The sequence below is a fragment of the Bufo gargarizans genome, chromosome 1 (genome assembly GCF_014858855.1).
Source record: "Bufo gargarizans isolate SCDJY-AF-19 chromosome 1, ASM1485885v1, whole genome shotgun sequence".
NCBI classification, from domain to species: domain Eukaryota; kingdom Metazoa; phylum Chordata; class Amphibia; order Anura; family Bufonidae; genus Bufo; species Bufo gargarizans.
Genome location: NC_058080.1, coordinates 686,698,385 through 686,712,446, shown reverse-complemented (window position 1 = coordinate 686,712,446; position 14,062 = coordinate 686,698,385).

The following is a 14,062-nucleotide window of genomic DNA, read 5'->3' as shown; positions in this document are numbered from 1 at the left end:
GTACCTCGAGCCACATAATCACAATTTATTTTATGTCAGGTGAATGCCTAATTTTTAAGGACCATACTCCCGTGGCCTAAAATACATTTTTTCTAGGTTCCAGCAGGGCACATTTCTGAGAATTTCCCTTTAAGATGCATAAAAATGGCCCCTGATTAAAATACATATTTTTGGGGGGAATTTTTGCCATTGATCCCCCTCTGGTATGTCACTGTCCAACATTTGTGCACTTCTTATAAGTATTTGGTGACTGCAAATATGACCTGAAGATTTTTCAGGGTTGCCTGCCATTAAAGTGAATGGGGCCGGTTCGCGAATTGTCTCGGCCAATGTTCGTCCACCACTAATAGCTACTGTGTAGGGACAAAAAGGGAGCATTCTGCTGTATGGGGGCACTAAGGTGTACAGGGCCCTCATGAAATATCTGCAGTAGACTCACCAACATATTAACCACTTCAGCCCCGCTAGGTGAAACCCCCTTCATGACCAGAGCACTTTTTACACTTCGGCACTACACTCCTTTCACCGTTTATCGCTTGGTCATGCAACTTACCACCCAAATGAATTTTACCTCCTTTTCTTCTCACTAATGGAGCTTTCATTTGGTGGTATTTTATTGCTGCTGACATTTTTACTTTTTTTGTTATTAATCAAAATGTAACGATTTTTTTGCAAAAAAATGACATTTTTCACTTTCAGCTGTAAAATTTTGCAAAAAAAACGACATCCATATATAAATTTTTTGCCAAATTTATTGTTCTACATGTCTTTGATAAAAAAAAATGTTTGGGCAAAAAAAAATGGTTTGGGTAAAAGTTATAGCATTTACAAACTATGGTACAAAAATGTGAATTTCCGCTTTTTGAAACAGCTCTGACTTTCTGAGCACCTGTCATGATTCCTGAGGTTCTACAATGCCCAGACAGTAGAAAACCCCCACAAATGACCCCATTTCGGAAAGTAGACACCCTAAGGTATTCGCTGATGGGCATAGTGAGTTCATAGAAATTTATATTTTTTGTCACAAGTTAGCGGAAAATGATGATGATTTTATTTTTTATTTTTTTTCTTACAAAGTCTCATATTCCACTAACTTGCGACAAAAAATAAAAAATTCTAGGAACTCGCCATGCCCCTCACGGAATACCTTGGGGTGTCTTCTTTCCAAAATGGGGTCACTTGTGGCGTAGTCATACTGCCCTGGCAATTTAGGGGCCCAAATGTGTGAGAAGAACTTTGCAATCAAAATGTGTAAAAAATGACCGGTGAAATCCAAAAGGTGCACTTTGGAATATGTGCCCCTTTGCCCACCTTGGCAGCAAAAAAGTGTCACACATCTGGTATCGCCGTACTCAGGAGAAGTTGGGGAATGTGTTTTGGGGTGTCATTTTACATATACCCATGCTGGGTGAGAAAAATATCTTGGTCAAATGCCAACTTTGTATAAAAAAATGGGAAAAGTTGTCTTTTGCCAAGATATTTCTCTCATCCAGCATGGGTATATGTAAAATGACATCCTAAAACACATTCCCCAACTTCTCCTGAGTACGGCGATACCAGATGTGTCACACTTTTTTGCTGCCAAGGTGGGCAAAGGGGCACATATTCCAAAGTGCACCTTTCAGATTTTGCAGGCCATTTTTTACATATTTTGATTGCAAGGTACTTCTCACACATTTGGGCCCCTAAATTGCCAGGGCAGTATAACTACTCCACAAGTGACCCCATTTTGGAAAGAAGACACCCCAAGGTATTCCGTGAGGGGCACGGCGAGTTCCTAGAATTTTTTATTTTTTGTCACAAGTTAGCGGAAAATGATGATTTTTTTTTCCTCTTTTTTCCTTACAAAGTCTCATATTCCACTAACTTGCGACAAAAAATAAAAAATTCTAGGAACTCGCCATGCCCCTCACGGAATACCTTGGGGTGTCTTCTTTCCAAAATGGGGTCACTTGTGGCGTAGTTATACTGCCCTGGCAATTTAGGGGCCCAAATGTGTGAGAAGTACCTTGCAATCAAAATGTGTAAAAAATGGCCTGCAAAATCTGAAGGGTGCACTTTGGAATATGTGCCCCTTTGCCCACCTTGGCAGCAAAAAAGTGTGACACATCTGGTATCGCCGTACTCAGGAGAAGTTGGGGAATGTGTTTTGGGGTGTCATTTTACATATACCCATGCTGGATGAGAGAAATATCTTGGCAAAAGACAACTTTTCCCATTTTTTTATACAAAGTTGGCATTTGACCAAGATATTTTTCTCACCCAGCATGGGTATATGTAAAATGACACCCCAAAACACATTCCCCAACTTCTCCTGAGTACGGCGATACCAGATGTGTCACACTTTTTTGCTGCCAAAGTGGGCAAAGGGGCACATATTCCAAAGTGCACCTTTTGGATTTCACCGGTCATTTTTTACACATTTTGATTGCAAAGTTCTTCTCACACATTTGGGCCCCTAAATTGCCAGGGCAGTATAACTACGCCACAAGTGACCCCATTTTGGGAAGAAGACACCCCAAGGTATTCCGTGAGGGGCATGGCGAGTTCCTAGAATCTTTTATTTTTTGTCGCAAGTTAGTGGAATATGAGACTTTGTAAGGAAAAAAGAAAAAAAAAAGAAAAATCATCATTTTCCGCTAACTTGTGACAAAAAATAAAAAATTCTAGGAACTCGCCGTGCCCCTCACGGAATACCTTGGGGTGTCTTCTTTCCAAAATGGGGTCACTTGTGGCGTAGTTATACTGCCCTGGCAATTTAGGGGCCCAAATGTGTAAGAAGTACCTTGCAATCAAAATCTGTAAAAAATGGCCTGTGAAATCCGAAAGGTGCACTTTGGAATATGTGCCTCTTTGCCCACCTTGGCTGCAAAAAAGTGTCACACATCTGGTATCGCCGTACTCAGGAGAAGTTGGGGAATGTGTTTTGGGGTGTCATTTTACATATACCCATGCTGGATGAGAGAAATATCTTGGCAAAAGACAACTTTTCCCTATTTTTTTATACAAAGTTGGCATTTGACCAAGATATTTTTCTCACCCAGCATGGGTATATGTAAAATGACACCCCAAAACACATTCCCCAACTTCTCCTGAGTACGGCGATACCAGATGTGTGACACTTTTTTTGCAGCCTAGATGCGCAAAGGGGCCCAAATTCCTTTTAGGAGGGCATTTTTAGACATTTGGATCCCAGACTTCTTCTCACACTTTCGGGCCCCTAAAAAGCCAGGGCAGTATAAATACCCCACATGTGACCCCACTTTGGAAAGAAGACACCCCAAGGTATTCAATGAGGGGCCTGGCGAGTTCCTAGAAATTTTTTATTTTTTGCATAAGTTAGCGGAAATTGATTTTTTTGTTTTTTTTCTCACAAAGTCTCACTTTCCGCTAACTTAGGACAAAAATTTCAATCTTTCATGGACTCAATATGCCCCTCAGCGAATACCTTGGGGTTTCTTCTTTCCGAAATGGGGTCACATGTGGGGTATTTATACTGCCCTGGCTTTTTAGGGGCCCTAAAGCGTGAGAAGAAGTCTGGAATATAAATGTCTAAAAATGTTTACGCATTTGGATTCCGTGAGGGGTATGGTGAGTTCATGGGAGATTTTATTTTTTGACACAAGTTAGTAGAATATGAGACTTAGTAAGAAAAAACAAAAACAAAAACAAACAAAAAATTTCCGCTAACTTGTGCCAAAAAAAATGTCTGAATGGAGCCTTACAGGGGGGGGGGGGGTGATCAATGACAGGGGGGTGATCAATGACAGGGGGGTGATCAATGACAGGGGGGTAATCACCCATATAGACTCCCGGATCACCCCCCTGTCATTGATCACCCCCCTGGTAAGGCTCCATTCAGACGTCCGTATAATTTTTACGGATCCATGGATCGGATCCGCAAAACACATGCAGATGTCTGAATGGAGCCTTACAGGGGGGTTATCAATGACAGGGGGTGATCAGGGTGATCAGGGTGATCACCCCCCTGTCACTGATCACCCCCCCTGTAAGGCTCCATTCAGACATGCGCATGATTTTTTACGGATCCATGGATACATGGATCGGATCCACAAAACACATGCGGACGTCTGAATGGAGCCTTACGGGGGGTTATCAATGACAGGGGGTGATTAGGGTGATCAGGGTGATCACCCCCCTGTCACTGATCACCCCCCCTGTAAGGCTCCATTCAGACATCCGCATGCTTTTTTACGGATCCATGGATACATGGATCGGATCCACAAAACACATGCGGACGTCTGAATGGAGCCTTACAGGGGGGTTATCAATGACAGGGGGTGATTAGGGTGATCACCCCCCTGTCACTGATCACCCCCCCTGTAAGGCTCCATTCAGACATCCGCATGATTTTTTACGGATCCATGGATACATGGATCGGATCCACAAAACACATGCGGACGTCTGAATGGAGCCTTACAGGGGGGTTATCAATGACAGGGGGTGATCAGGGTGATCTTGGTGATCACCCCCCTGTCACTGATCACCCCCATGTAAGGCTCCATTCAGACATCCGCATGATTTTTTTACGGATCCATGGATACATGGATCGGATCCACAAAACACATGCGGACGTCTGAATGGAGCCTTACAGGGGGGTTATCAATGACAGGGGGTGATTAGGGTGATCACCCCCCTGTCATTGATCACCCCCCCTGTAAGGCTCCATTCAGACATCCGCATGATTTTTTACGGATCCATGGATACATGGATCGGATCCACAAAACACATGCGGACGTCTGAATGGAGCCTTACATGGGGGTTATCAATGACAGGGGGTGATCAGGGTGATCAGGGTGATCACCCCCCTGTCACTGATCACCCCCCCGTAAGGCTCCATTCAGACATCCGCATGATTTTTTACGGATCCATGGATACATGGATCGGATCCACAAAACACATGCGGACGTCTGAATGGAGCCTTACAGGGGGGTTATCAATGACAGGGGGTGATCAGGGTGATCACCCCCCTGTCACTGATCACCCCCCCTGTAAGGCTCCATTCAGACATCCGCATGATTTTTTACGGATACATGGATACATGGATCGGATCCACAAAACACATGCGGACGTCTGAATGGAGCCTTACAGGGGGGTTATCAATGACAGGGGGTGATCAGGGTGATCAGGGTGATCACCCCCCTGTCACTGATCACCCCCCCTGTCAGGCTCCATTCAGACATCCGCATGATTTTTTACGGATCCATGGATACATGGATCGGATCCACAAAACACATGCGGACGTCTGAATGGAGCCTTACAGGGGGGTGATCAATGACAGGGGGGTGATCAGGGAGTGTATATGGGTGATCACCCGCCTGTCATTGATCACCCCCTGTAAGGCTCCATTCAGACGTCCGCATGTGTTTTGCGGATCCGATCCATGTATCCATGGATCCGTAAAAATCATGCGGACATCTGAATGGAGCCTTACAGGGGGGTGATCAATGACAGGGGGGTGATCAATGACAGGGGGTGATCAGGGAGTGTATATGGGTGATCACCCGCCTGTCATTGATCACCCCCCTGTAAGGCTCCATTTAGACGTCCGTATGCGTTTTGCGGATCCGATCCATGTATCCGTGGATCCGTAAAAATCATACGGACGTCTGAACGGAGCCTGACAGGGGGGTGATCAATGACAGGGCGGTGATCAATGACAGGGGGGTGATCAGGGAGTTTATATGGGGTGATCATGGGTGATCAGGGGTTTATAAGGGGTTAATAAGTGACGGGGGGGGGTGTAGTGTAGTGTAGTGTAGTGTGGTGTTTGGTGCGACTGTACTGACCTACCTGAGTCCTCTGGTGGTCGATCCTAACAAAAGGGACCACCAGAGGACCAGGTAGGAGGTATATTAGACGCTGTTATGAAAACAGCGTCTAATATACCTGTTAGGGGTTAAAAAATTCGGATCTCCAGCCTGCCAGCGAGCGATCGCCGCTGGCAGGCTGGAGATCCACTCGCTTACCTTCCGTTCCTGTGAGCGCGCGCGCCTGTGTGCGCGCGTTCACAGGAAATCTCGCGTCTCGCGAGATGACGCATATATGCGTGACTGTGCGCAGGGCTGCCACCTCCGGACTGTACATCTGCGTTAGGCGGTCCGGAGGTGGTTAAAATGGCCCTGGTTGGACCCTCACCAATCTGATATTTATGGCCTGTCCTGAAGATACAGTATCTCACAAAACTGAGTACACCCCTCACATTTTTGTAAATATTTTATTCTATCTTTTCATGGGACAACACTGAACAATGCCAGAAGATGCCAGTAGCACATAGGTTAAGAAATGACAAGCTCGGAGTCTTGTCTACAAATGCTCGCAGTTTAGGGAATAAGATCAATGAACTTGAGTCTATAATGGCATCTGAGAATATAGATTTAGTGGCTGTTACTGAGACATTGTTCAATGGGAGTAATGACTAGGATATAACAATACCAGGGTTCTCTCTATATAGGAAAGACAGAGAATGCAAGAAAGGGGGAGGGGTGGCCCTGTATGTGAAAGATAGCATAAAATATAATTTAATATAAGTTAGCAAGACCAATTTAGAGCCAGTTTGGGTTACCTTGCAGCTTGATAATCATAAGTTAACTTGTATAGGTGTGATATATAGACCACCTAGCCAAGCCAAATAATTAGATGATCTACTAGTTGAGGAAATAGCTAAAATGACATTGAAAGGGGAAGTTATCATTATGGGAGACTTTAATCTTCCTGATATAAACTGGAAAACCAAATAGCTAGTTCTGCCAGGAGTACAGATATTCTAAATTCCCTACTGGGATTATCTCTACAGCAAGTAGTTGAGGAGCCAACCCGGAAGGAGGCTATTTTAGATTTAGTATTCACAAATGGGAATTTGGTATCTGATATTACTGTAGGGGAAAACTTTGGATCTAGTGATCACCAGTCAGTGTGGTTTACTATAAGTACAGTGACTGGGTCTGCCACACAAAAACGAAAGTTTTAGATTTTAGAAAACAGACTTTTCTAAAATTAGATTAGTGGTATACGAGTCCCTATCAGATTGGAACTGTTTTAATGGAGTCCAGCAGAAATTGGACTACTTAAAAGTGGCACTATTGAAGGCAACAGATAATTGCATTAAGCTTGTCAGTAAAAGCAAAAAAAGGAAGAGACCACTGTGGTACTCAGCAGAAGTGGCCAAAATCATTAAAAACAAATAGATAGCATTTAGTAATTATATATGTATATAAAAAAAGAGCATGACAGGCAAATTTATAAGATTAGGCAGAGAGAGGCCAAACAAGTTATAAGAGCTTCTAAAGCACAGGCAGAAGAGAAATTAGCTCAGTCGGTGAAAAAAGGCAATAAGACATTCTTCAGATACATAAATGAAAAAAGGAAACTAAACAAGGAATTAACAAATTAAAAACAAAAGAAGGAAAGTATATGGAAGAAGATAAAGAACTAGCTGACTGCCTCAATTAATACTTCTGTTCAGTTTTTACAAAGGAAAATGAAGGAAAAGGACCTCAGTTAGGAAGGAAGACTAATGGATCTTTTGATGCATGTGTAAAATTATTTGATGCTGTCTAAAATTAATACAAACAAGTCACAGGGGCCTGATAGTATACACCCAGAGCTATTAAAAGAGCTTAGCGGTGAACTAGCAAAACCATTAAAATATTTATTTAACCAATCACTGGTAACAGGAGTCGTCCCAAAAGATTGGAAATTAGCAAATGTTGTGCCCATTCACAAGAAAGGTAGTAAGGAGGAATCGGGCAACTATAGGCCAGTAAGCCTGACATCAATAGTGGGGAAATTAATGGAAACCATACTTAAGGATAGGATTGTGGAACATCTAAAATCCCATGGATTTAAAGATAAAAAAAAGCATGGGTTTACTTCAGGGAGATCATGTCAAACTAATCCTATTGATTTTTTTGATTGGGTGACTAAAATAATAGATGGCGGGGGTGCAGTAGACATCGCTTATCTAGACTTTAGTAAGGCTTTTGAACTGTCCCACATAGAAGGCTTATCAATAAATTGCAGTCTTTGTGCATGGACTCCCATATTGTTGAATGGATTAGGCAGTGGCTGAAGGACAGACAACAGAGGGTTGTAGTCAATGGAGTATATTCAGATATTCAGACCATGGTCTTGTTACCAGTGGGGTACCTCAGGGATCTGTTCTGGGACCAATATTATTTAATATCTTTATCAGCGAAATTGCAGAAGGCCTCATGGTAAGGTGTGTCTTTTTGCTGATGACACAAAGATTTGTAACAGGGTTGATGTTCCTGGAGGGATACACCAAATGGAAAAGGATTTAGGAAAACTAGAGGAATGGTCAAAAATCTGGCAACTAAAATTTAATGTTTGTAAGTGCAAGATAATGCACCTGGGACGTAAAAACCCAAGAGCAGAATATAAAATCAGTGTCACAGTCCTAACCTCAGTATCTGAAGAAAGGGATTTAGGGGTCATTATTTCAGAAGACTTAAAGGTAGGCAGACAATGTCATAGAGCAGCAGGAAATGCTAGCAGAATGCTTGGGTGTATAGGGAGAGGAATTACCAGTAAAAAGAGGGAGGTGCTCATGCCGCTCTACAGAGCACTAGTGAGACCTCATTTGGAGTATTGTTCACAGTACTGGAGACCATATCTCCAGAAGGATATTGATACTTTAGAGAGAGTTCAGAGAAGAGCAACTAAACTAGTAGATGGATTGCAGGATAAAACTTACCAGGAAAGATTACAGGACCTTAACATGTATAGCTTGGAAGAAAGACGAGACAGAGGGGATATGATAGAAACTTTTAAATACATAAAGGGAATTAACAAGGTAAAAGAGGAGAGAATATTTAAAAGAAGAAAAACTGCTACAAGAGGACATAGTTTTAAATTAGAGGGGCAAAGTTTTAAAAGTAATATCAGGAAGTATTACTTTACTGAGAGAGTAGTGGATGCATGGAATAGCCTTCCTGCAGAAGTGGTAGCTGCAAATACAGTGGAGGAGTTTAAGCATGCATGGGATAGGCATAAGGCCATCCTTCATATAAGATAGCGCCAGGGGCTATCCATAGTATTTAGTATATTGGGCAGACTAGATGGGCCAAATGGTTCTTATCTGCTGACACATGTTTCTATGTTTCTAAGATATGACACTTTGATACAATGTAAAGTATCACACAGTGAAAATGGCAGCACAAGGTCTCTAACATCCACCAGCTCTGTGATGTCGTCATGGAGGAGTGGAAGAGGATTCCAGTGGCAACCTGTGAAGCTCTAGTGAACTCCATGCCCAAGAGAGTTAAGTCCATGCTGTAAAATAATAGTTGCCACGCAACATATTTACACTTTGGCCATAATTTGGTCATTTTCACTTAGGGGTGTACTCACTTTTGTTGCCAGCGGCTTAGACATTAATGGCTGTGCGGTGACATATTTGGAGGGCACACCAAATTTACACTGTTATGCAAGCTGTACACTGATTGCTTTACTTTGTATCAAAGTGTCAGATCTTCTGTGTTGTCTAATGAAAATTTATAATGAAATATTTGCAAAAATGTGAGGGGTGTACTCAGTTTTCTGAGATACTGTAGGTCATCAATACCATCACAATGCACTACCCCTTTAAATCTATTTAGAAAATAAGTAAAAATAACATCTGGGATTTGAAAGCAGAAAGACTTGATGAAGAGCAAGTATTTGTGAGACGATCAACAGGAGATTATGACATTCATCAACTTCACTGTGGTGGCAAATGGAAAATTATCAGTTTTTTTTTTCTTTTTGAAAATGTGTAAGAAAACAAGCTGTGGGCCTCAACAATTTAAGTGCACACATGGGTAGCTGCAAATGCTTCAGTTTAACAGACCTCTCACTATTCACAGGGGATGAGTTTGTTTAAAATGCAGTGATCTTTATTTGCACATTTTAGCAAATTGAAAGCCACTACTATATTTAGCACAGGCTCCTTGTTTTTCTATGGGGCCCAATATTTCAGCTCTGCATTTAATACTACAGGAGGTCCATGGATGAAACATTATTGTTGGAAGAAACATTATTTTTGCAGCAAAGATCCAAAATAGTCATCAGAAATATGTTAATATTTTGATAATTAAGAACAAGCGGTTACTCTATGGTGGCAATTATTGTAGCATTTACAGTTACTCTCCCTCACAGAGGGTACAGGCTTAACCTACAGCATGTTACAAAGCATGTTTGGTGGCTACACTTCTTGGCAGAGGCACTAAGGTTGCAACTCATTGCAGAGATACTATTCTTGGGGGTTACAACAACAGTCCAGGGCCGTCTTTAATATTGATTGGACCCTGGGCTAGAATTTACTTGGGCCCCCTGGATCCTGCCTTCTCACACCCCAGAATGCAATCAAGCCCACCACCACAACACACACACACAAAAAAAATCCACACACCTCGTAGAGTAGTAAACTTTAATAATGATGAGTGGCCACTAGAGGTGTTCCTTGGCAGTAATATAAATACTGCCTTTTTTCTGAAAAGGCAGTGTTTACATTAGATAGGTTGCAGAGACATGTTATAGACACCAGAACTACAAAGTTTAGGCTACTTTCACACCTGAGTTAGGTGCGGATCCGTCTGGTATCTGCACAGATGGATCCACAACCAGTGGCGTACTGCCAATATAGGCAGACCACGCCGTTGCTATAGGGCCCGCAGCACAGGGGGGCCCGGAGGGCATGAAAGGCTCCGCCCCCTACTCTGCACAAGACAGTGACAGACTCAGTGTATTCATATTTCAGGCGGCGTTCTTGAACTTCTCCCTCAACCCCACCCATTGTTCGGGCTGAAGCTCCCTCCCCGGCAAGGATCCTGCTGCTGCTGATTGGCCAGTGTATCAGGCAGCAGGAGCAGCGCAGCCAGGCACACATAGAGACTAGGCCACTGGCTTCACGGACCTCGCCGGCCACGCCCCCATAACTTACAAACCACGCCCACCTCCGCGAAGCCACGCCCCCATCGCATGCCGGGAACCGGGTGGAGGAGAGGTAAGAACTTGTGGAGGGGTCATGGGTGTCCTGGAGGGACAGTAGTAGTTATTATCGGTAACCCCTTTAAGCAGTACCCTATTAACAGTATTTATTAACCCTTTTCAGCAGTCCCCTGAGGGCTTAATAAATACTGTGAAATTTGTGAATGGGGAACTGCTGAAAGGGGTTAATAAATACTGTGAAAGTGTGAAGGGCCTTCACATAAACCCTTTTCAGCAGTCCCTCATTCACAGTATTTAACCCCTTTAAGTCCCCTCTTCACACTTATTTATTTTCCCCTTTCAGCTGTTCCCAGGACCCACACAGTAAGTATTATTAACCCCTTTCAAAATTACCAGCGCCTGCCCTTCCCCACTTTGAGCAATCCCAGACGGCCCACAGCACAGACCAGGGAGTACCTCAGCGCAGCTGCGCTCCTCAGAGTCTGTTCCTCCACTTCCTGCGTGGCCGCGCCTGCACAAACCAGAATTGACTGGCGCGATGCAGGCGCTGCCAGACGTGCGACTGATGTCGGTGCGCTCTACGCCGTGATGCGAGTGATCCTTAAAGTGCCCCGTACTCGTCGAGTCTAGAGTCGCTGATGACCACAAAAAAGGAGGACTTCTGGCAGTCCGTCCTGGCCTTGTGCCGGGCGGTGGTCCAGGAGTCTAAAAACCGGACATCTGGTCACCCTAATAGAGGAGTGCACTCGGCATGGCAGAGTTATCCTCTGCGCTCACGTGCTGCCCGCCATCTGCCGCCCGCCCTCAAGACAGTCATCAGCCAGTGAGTGCCCCACACCCCTGGCCCATACTGAAGGACTGGTCAGTGAAGTGTGCCACAGTAAGAGGACAGCAGCAGACTTAATATAAAGCTCATATATGGTATTGGTTGGATATGGGTATTCTTGATAGGGGGAGGGCAGCAGCAAGCAGTGGGGTTTGGGGGGAAAGGGGCCTGTAGGATCATAGAGGACTCAGGAGGACAGTGTGCTTTCCTCCTACTCCCCCCCCCCCTCACTCCCCGGGGAGAAGATGGTGGAAGCAAACTGTCCTCCTGAGTCCTCTATGATCCTACAGACCCCTTTCCCCCCCTTTCCGGCGAGCGGATCCGTTCAGACTTACAATGTAAGTCAAGGGGAACGGATCCGCTTGAAGATGACACCATATGGCTCAATCTTCAAGCGGATCTGTCCCCCATTGACTTTACATTGAAGGTCTGAACGGATCCGCTCAGGCATCTTGCGCACTTAGAAATTTTTCTAAGTTATTAATGCAGACGGATCCGTACTGAACGGAGCCTCCGTCTGCATTAATATGATCGGATCCGTTCAGAACAGATCCGTTCAAGCGCTAGTGTGAAAGTAGCCTAAACTGTATGCGGTACCTGGGCAATTTGGGGGGCATAATAGGGATTAGATAGCCCCTTTAACCCTTAGGATACCAGAGGTTTTTTCATTTTTGCATTTTATTTTTCCTTCCCTATCTTCCTTGAGCCATAACTTTTTTTTGTGGGAAAACCCCACAATTTTTCCACCTTTTTAGGGGTTTTGTTCCTACAGCTTTACCTTTGTGGCAAAACTGACCTGTGCCCTTCATTCTCTGGGTCAGTACGATTACAACGATACCCCATATGTATAGGTTTTTTTATGTCTAAATAGTGTAAAAATACATTAACACTTTGATTGAAATTTATTTTTTAACTTTTTTACATCACCACATTCTGACCCCCCATAACTTTTTTATAGTTATATGATCTACTGAGTTGTGTGGGGGCTCATTTTTTGTGGGATGAACTGTAGTTTTTATTGATACCCTTTTGGAGTGTGTGTGACTTTTTAAATCACATTTTATTAGATTTTTTGGGGTGAGAGAAGTGATGAAAAAATGGCGCTGGTAACAAAGCTGTGTCAGGCTTTACCGCAGTGGGCACAGGCAGGAGGAGTGATATATATGCTCGCATACATATGGCGCCCTGTGCCCACTTTGCTAAAGCCTGACATCGCCCATTTATGCCCGACTTTACCAAAGCAGACAGGCAGGAGCAGTGATGTGTGCTGTACATGGCTGAGATCCTTACTCCCATACAGAGAGAGTATGGATTATAAAGCGCTATAAGCACCTGAATTCAGCAACTATTTCTTAAAGGTTTCTAACGGTTTCAGTAGAACATGTATACATTTTCTTATTGGCAAATGGGGGTGTGGTGGGGAGGAGCCCGGGGGTGGGATGGGCCAGGGGTGGGTAGTGGGCGGGGTTGGGGGCCCAATTGAGACTCTTGCTATGGGGCCCAGTGATGTCTGTGTACGCCCCTGTCCACAACTATAAATGGAAACGCTGGTATCCGTTCAGTACGGATCAGTCTGCATAACCAAGTAAAAAAAAAATCTAAGTGTAAGTCAAATGGATCCGTCCTGACTTACATTGAAAGTCAATTGGGGACAGATCCTTTTACAATTGCACCAATATTGTGTCAATGTAAACGGATCCGTCCCCATTGACCTACATTGTAAGTCAGGACGGATCCGTTTGGCTCCGCACTGCCAGGCGGATCCCGAAACGCTGCAACAGCGTTTGCTGCAACAGCGTTTGGTGTCCGCCTCCAGAGCGGAATGGAGGTGGAACGGAGCCAAACTGATGCATTCTGAACGGATCCTTATCCATTCAGAATGCATTGGGGCTAAATTGATCCATGTGGGGCCGATTGTGAGAGCCTTGAAACGGATATCACAGGCAGACCCAGAAACGGCAGTGTGAAAGTAGGAAACAAAAAAAAGAATCAGCACAAAAGTATCAAATAAAATGGCTTTTCATTATTCTAAAAATTAAAAAAGAACAACTTCTGACACAAATATATAGTATTTGGCAGATTACTATATTTTTTTTTAATAATGTGCAGATAGTACTGTACTACTAACCCCTCCATCCATCCCTACATACAGGTTAATACAGCGCCACATACCTCTTACATCCAGTGACGTCTCTTTGATGTAGATGTTCTCTTTCCTCACCTTCTCCTTTCAGACCTTCAGACCAGACCACCATTTTTCAGCCA